The sequence below is a fragment of the Sprattus sprattus genome, assembly GCF_963457725.1.
Source record: "Sprattus sprattus genome assembly, chromosome: 17".
In the NCBI taxonomy this organism is placed as follows: domain Eukaryota; kingdom Metazoa; phylum Chordata; class Actinopteri; order Clupeiformes; family Clupeidae; genus Sprattus; species Sprattus sprattus.
Window position 1 is genome coordinate 10,985,098 of NC_137915.1, and position 7,493 is coordinate 10,992,590.

The window sequence follows — 7,493 nt, forward strand, 5'->3', positions numbered from 1 at the left end:
CAGCCCCTCCAGTGCCTTGGTGATGGAGCGATCAAGAGCTGCATTATTGGGGATAAACGTGCAAACACCCCTTTCTCAGCTAATAACATGTCTGAAGCCATTCTATTTTGCCATGCCATTAAACTCTTATCTAACTCCTTAGAGTGTCTCTAGTAACTGACAAATCTATGTTGGCTATAATAGATATAGTTAATCCAGTCAACATTTTTGTTAATAGTAGGCCATACAAAAATAGATTCCCACCAAGCCTTTATCTGATTCCTTGCTTTAAATTCATCTGGGACTCCCCTGGGTACCCCAATAGCATTTAAATATTTATGATCAGCCGAGTAATCATCCTGATTATCGCATGCTCCTGTAGAGCAAAAGTCAATAAGGAAAGTCCCCTTTGAACAGACTCACTGTTATATCTACCTTTCCTGCCCCCACCAGTATGCATACAGAGCACAGCCACAGCCACCACATGACCTAGATCCGAGTCTAACTTCCTCTATGGGGGCGAAGAGCCTATTGCCCACCTCCCATTTGTAGCTGGCCTTTTCGTCTAACACATTTGGCTTACCATGTATGATTTTAAATGGAGTAAGTTTCCCCTGACCCTTTAGTAATATGCATTGTCAATTTTACAGTGGGCAAACAGTCTACCCAATTTCTTCCTGTTTCTGCCATAGCTTTTCTTAGTTTTCCTTTGATCTTTCCGTTCGTTCTTTCCACCAGCCCTGCTGACTGTGGGTGATAGGCACAGTGTACCTTTGTACTGTCAGTGTCTGTGTCAGGACAGTTATCTTCCAGTTCCTCAGATTCTTTTGTGTTGGCACAACTACAGCAACGACATAGGTCTGTGCAACACAATCCTGCAGAAAAACAGGAACATCTGTCTGTCTCACAGGCACCTTTGCAGCCACAGTGTATCACATGCAAAACACTGTCAGGGGCCGGATTTCTAGTCATCCAGGTGACGTGCAAGTTCCCATCCTCTATTTGCCATCCATATCCAGCAGGTGATGGAGCACTTATATTTTGTTTGAGACAGGACCTCATTATTGCAGCCTGGTAGTTTTCCCTTTTGCAGTGCTGATGGAGGGCATCAGTGGTAGGGGGAATGGATAATTCTGGCAAGGCTGATGATGTCATAAAGAAAGCCTTGTACCTAGCTTCATTTACATTATCAGCAGCTGGCTGATCATATAAGTGGCATACATACTGGCAAAGAAATGCAAATGTTGACTGCTCCAAGTTAAAGTTAGTACCTAAACTTTTAAAAGCCTTTAGGTACTCATCTTTCTCACATGCAACAGAAAATGTCTTTCTTTTTCCTTTACCATAAAAGGCACTTGTGGAGTCACACCCAGAGAATGTTTGAATTTCGATCAAGGCTGAACACACACTGGTTCCAAGAGCTGATGACACCTTGGTAATGTCAATAATACATGTCCTGTTGCCAGTCCCTGTGAAAACATATAAAGTGCATGGCAAATCTGTCTGCACACTTACAGCAATGACTGCTACATCTGTCGATGCCAGACAGTGGAGTGGGTTGAAACGAAAACAGGGTTCACCTTACAGCCTATATGAGGATGTGCATGTGTGTGGGTGTGAGTGTGCACACACTGGGCACCTTCACGAGTCTTCTCTCCAGTCTTCTCTTCCACACACACACACACACAAACAGAGTTGAAGACCTTGTAAATGTTTTCCCACATAGTATGTTTTTGCATATGAAAATGCCAGTGAAAATGCCTTTACATATTGTAAACATATAAAAGGTCAGGCACATTTATGTGGACCTTCCCTGCCATATACTATCAGGTGACGTTTTAAAGACCCAGCTTGTTTAGAAGTTTTTCCACATTGGCATGAGTATCAACATATGCATTTGAGAAGGGCAAACTTCAGACTTCAGAATTCAAGCATTTACGTGGCTTTTCTTCACTGTGCAACCGCTGATGGCATTTCAGACTTGATGTCCTAGTGCAGTGTTTCTCAACCACTGGGCCGTTGCACTTATGATCCTTATTACTTCTGTATTTTGTGCTGTGTCTTATTGATATCATGTATTTAACCCTTATTTAATGTTAATCACAATTACAAACAAGGATCTGACAGGGCTTACAATTAGGTGTGAGTGCTCCAGATCAATGAGGAAAAGTCAACCCCCTCGCTGGATTTCTAAAGTTGGGATGATTATTGTATTTCTGTAAGTGTGTGTGTGTGTGTGTGTGGGAGAGAGAGAATCTGGGAGTGGAGCTGTAATGTTATAGGGGAATGAGGGTTTATTGTTGTGAATGAAATCTCACCTGTGAGTGTGTGTGTGCGTGTGTATATTGTGGCATCACGAGAGGACGTGTGGTAGAGGGGCGTTATGTTCCTCTCCCGGAATGGCTATCACACCACAAGATGGCTGCCGGGAAAACTCCATCTCCCAGGATGCACTGCACAGACAGGTGCAAATGCCTCAGCCCTCTAATTGAAGCTGGAGCTCAGGTGTGGGGGAGGGAGAGAACAAAAGGAGTGGAGACACACACGAAACGAGGAACACCGTGCGTGGCAAAAGCTCAGTTCACTGGCTGAGAGACTTTAAGCTGAAACTGCAGTTGGTAGAATTTAAGTTTGGGAACTTTAAGAAACCTATGTTTGACTTTTGAAGATTTTTATGTTTTCTTCCCGAAGGACTTTTTTGTTGGTTAAATAAACCGGATTCCTCGTTTTACAGCATTTTTGCCTGCTCTGTCCAAGTCATTATGCACTGCCCTACACCCCGCACAGTGGTCAAGCCTCTTGTGATACCACAATATGTCGATGTGGAGTGAAATGTGTGTGTAGCCTACTGTATGTGGGGTGTGTGTGTTTGTATGTAGAGTGTGTGTGTGGTTGTTGCAGTGGCTCTAGTGTATCCAAGTTGCTCATTCAGCTATTTTGAGAGCAGAGGGAGTAGTTAGCAACTCTTGGTAAGGCCCTTCAAACTTGGGTTGGTGCCAGTGTTTCTTCTTCAAACCTTTCACAAGGACCCAATCTCCAATTTGAACTAGAGTCGGTCTCGGTTCTCTCAATACAACTTCGCTATTTGTGTCTTGATCCACTTCTCTGTCTGTCTGGCCATGTACGTGACTGTCATTTTCAGTGTCATTTATGCAAACATTTTCAGCAATACTACAAAATGGTACTAACACATATGGTTTACCATGTATGATTTCAAATGGAGTAAGTTTCCCCTGACCCTTTAGTAATATGCATTGTCAATTTTACAGCGGGCAAACAGTCTACCCAATTTCTTCCTGTTTCTGCCATAGCTTCTCTTTTCCTGTTCCGTTCGTTCTTTCCACCAGCCCTGCTGACTGTGGGTGAAAGGCACAGTGTACCTTTTGTGTTATTCCTAGTATTTTGCACATTTATTTTATCACTTGGTTAACAAAGTGTGTTCCATTATCGCTATACATTAGTCTAGGAATGCCAAATGTTGGTAAAATCCAATGTGTCATTGCCTTTGCCACAGTTTTGCATCGGCTTTTACTGTTGGAAAGATTTCAAACCCATTTAGAGAAACAGTCAATTATTACCAAGCAGTATTTATTTTGTTGACACAATTATAGTCAATTAAGTCCATTACTATTATTTCAAACGGATAACTTGGGCTTTCTAAATGTCCAGGTTTTGGTTTGAGATTGCCTTGGGCATTATGTTTAGCACACACCATACATCATTCAAATTTTTCTTGTGTGTAGTTAGAACCCAAATGTGGTAAATGTTGTTTGTACTAAATCCACCATTCCTCCCCTTGAGACATGGGTAACACCATGGCTCACTCTCGCAACCATATGAGACCATCCTCTTGGAAGGACAGGTAGCCCTGTATCATTGTCTTGCCAGAGTTCTGTGTCGTCTTGTGAACAGTAATGCTTTTCCATTTACACTTTTCTGCAGAACTTGCTTGTTTTTGTGCTATTTTTAGGCTATCAAGGTCAAAGTTGTTTGCTTCCTGTTCTAACAGTTTCATGCCTTCAGCAGCTATTTTCTTTGCTTCAGCGCCTGCAAAGGCGTTTCCTTACGAAACTTGATCTTTTTGGCTTGTGTGAGCTTGACATTTAATAATTGCTATTTGCTTTGGCAATTGTAATGCTTGGATTAAGTTCAGCAAAAGTTCTTAGTGTGTTACATATGAATTTAAGCAACTTGACATAGCTTCAGCAAAAATAGTAGTTACTTTTTGGAATAATCTTACAGTTTTTCACTATTGTTAAGAAGTAAAAAGCGAAAATTCGGCACAATCTGCACAACCTTCACGTCATGTATCAATCGCTCGCCCCAAGAGGGAAATACTTAAGACTCCCTTATCTGCATTAGACTCTGATTTTCCTTGTGAACACACTGATGTCAATTACACATTGTTGTCAAAACACTGTGCACAAAGTTCTGTTGTTGCACACAATTTTCAAGTAAAATCTCAAAGCATCAACCTGCAAGGCACAAATAGTAAAATCTCTAAACTTTCAAGTCTTTTGACCAATTTGAAGTGAGGACTGCACCATAAAAGTGTCTTGAGCCTCTGTTTTGTTTGGTAAACTACTGAAAACTTTGAAAAGATCGACAACCAGAGAAGGAGAGGGGTAAGAGAGAGAGGAGGAGGAAGAGGGCAAAGAGAAGGAAGAGGAGGACAAGAAGGAGGAGGAGTAGGAGGACAGAGAGAAGGAAGAGGAGGACAAGGAGGAGGAAGAGAATGAGGACAAGGTGAAGAAGGAGGAGGAGGAGGAGAAAGAAGAAGGAGAATGGTCATCTCTAATGAGTTTGGGCCGCTGTGGTAGACCATGTTTTCATGGTTTTTCATTAGAACCTTCAGGATGGAGAACAAGTACGAAATCTGTTTGCCTTGTGTACTGTAATACTGCATATCAATATAATATACGTAGTGGGCTCACAGTATTTGTATTTTGCAGGACTGAAAGAGAACCACACTGTGGAGGAAGAAAACACACTTTCAATATTTTTTGAAAGCAAAGTAGCATTTTCCAGGAGATATAAAGGGTTTTGCATTTTTTGTTACTTGTTTTGGGATTTGTGTTTAGAGTTTTGAGAAAACAAGGCATGCTTTACTGTAAAAAGAAAATGTGTGTAAGCAATTGAGGAAAACTGTAAGCATTTTGTATACAATTTTATGTCAATACAATCTACTGTTTGGTGGAACAGGAGACTGAAATTGTAAATATGGTTTGTGAGAACAACAGTATTGCTGTTTTATGTTTGACTATGAAAAATGTAGGCCGACACTGATACATTTTTACAAAAGGAGAAATGGCTCAATGAGTCATTGTCATTCATATGGTGTGATTCGATGATTGTGTTTTCAATTTTGCACTTCTGTGTGCTGTAAATGCTTGGTAGTGTGCAGCAAATGCTTAGCTGTGTGTACTAAATGAATGTATGTGTGTGTGTTTTGAAAATATGGCTGTGTGTACCAAATGAAAACACGAGTTCCATTTTGTGAACAGTTAAGAGATTTGATAGCAAAGAGTCATCTTGTAAAGGGAGTGTCAGGTTTAGCATTTTGTGTGTGAGGTTTTCAGTTTTCTGTGTGCAGTTTTGAGAAAGCCGTTATTGTTTTGAAAAACGAGTTTTAGCAACAGTGAAAAACTGTAACTGGTTCAACCCCCACCATTAATCCCACATCCACGTGTCCCTGTGACCACAACCCTGAGGGTTTGTCAGTCAACAGAGTTTCCTCTTTTTCATTGACCGAGAACAATCAAGTTTGCTTCTTTGCACGCGCATTTCGACACATTTAGTGGCACCCTATTAAACAGTTCGGGTCTTTGGTTTGGTTTCTTATTGGGCAGTATTTTTTCTGTTCTTTGCCCTCTATCATGATTGGCAACCACCTATCCACAGACTAATGAGATCAGATCTGATCAGATCAGATCCTTTAATGTAAATGTTCAATAGGGTTTTTGGGTGTTTGAATGAGTTTGTGTGTGTGTATATGTTTCCATGTGTGTGTCTTTGTGTGTGTGTGTATGAGAGAGAGAGAGAGAGAGAGAGAGAGAGAGAGAGAGTGTATATGTATACAGTGTGCCCAGCGTACTCAATGCTTGTGTGCTATAGCCTGCCTATTAAATGCTCCATTCTAGTAAATAGGATTGTAAACAACTGCATTGAATTAAACTGTATTGTAACATGGGCCGGAGTAAAACCTTGAGAGCTTTGGTGACATATTTCATTGTACTGTTAGGCACTGACCTTGCAGAGTAGAGGTTACTGGCCACAAACTGAGCAACAATGATTGTGACCTGTGTGTGTGTGTATATGTATGTGTGTATGTGTGTTCCACGTGTGTGTGTCGTATGTGTGTGAGTGTGTAGGTGCTTGTGTGTGTGTCTGTGTGTCTGTGTGTCTGTGTGTATGTAGGTACCGTGTGTGTGTGTGTGTGTGTGTGTGTGTGTGTGTGTGTGTGCGTTTGTGTGTGTGTGCATGTATTTCTACCACTATTATTTGGTAACTCAAAAGCATCGTCTTGTGGCTCAAGCACGTCAGACCTGTGTGCTTGAGTCACCTCTTATATAACAATTACACCACAAGACTGAAATGTTTATTTGTGATCTAAGTACCTGTAATTACATTCATTTCTCATTTTTAAAATGCTTTTGACTAAAATAAGTAAATAAAAACTGGAAGGCCTTGTTCAAATGATTTATCACCTCAACACTACTTTTTATTTTGGAATGAGCCACATTTGAGGGTTTGGGCTGATTTAATACATTGAAGGATATCAAGGGAAGACATGACATGCACAGAACATTAATACAATTGCAGTGCTGATGAGCTATGAGCTAGCAAAGTTAGGGTGTGCTAATAAAGCACACAAGCTCAGTTACTGTTACCGGTAAAGTCTGGTAGAAGTGGGATAATGGCCTTTGAGCTGGCCAGATGTACAAGAATACTTGGCAGAGAAAACTCATCTTTACATTCTCAAACTCTTGACCACCACCTCATCCATTACAGTTGTATATCACTAAACACGTAACCTTTATAAACTGCCTGCAAGCGTGCTACACTAAGCTACACAGTGGCACATACTATCAGAACACCATAAGCCCAGGGACAATTCCACACTTCTCAAAACAGAGTTTACCATGACAGTACCTACAGTTATCAATGCTTCATCCAATAATATTTAAGAAAAATACAAAGACAAAAATAATTGAACAGTATTATCAGAGAAGTTCATTTGAGAAATTCTTTAAAAATTCAAAGGTGTACTAAAATTATAGGGGCTGTCTTGTCTTGAGTGTGTGTGTGTTCGTGTGTGTGTGTGTGTGAGAGTGTGTATTTGTATACAGTGTGCACAGCAGCGTACTCAATGCTTGTGTGCTTTAGCTTGCGTATTGCATGCCCCATTCTAGTAAATATGATAGTGAATAACTGCATTGAATTAAACTGTATTGTTACATGGGCCGGAGTAAAACCTTGAGAGCTTTGGTGACATATTTCATTGTACTGTTAGG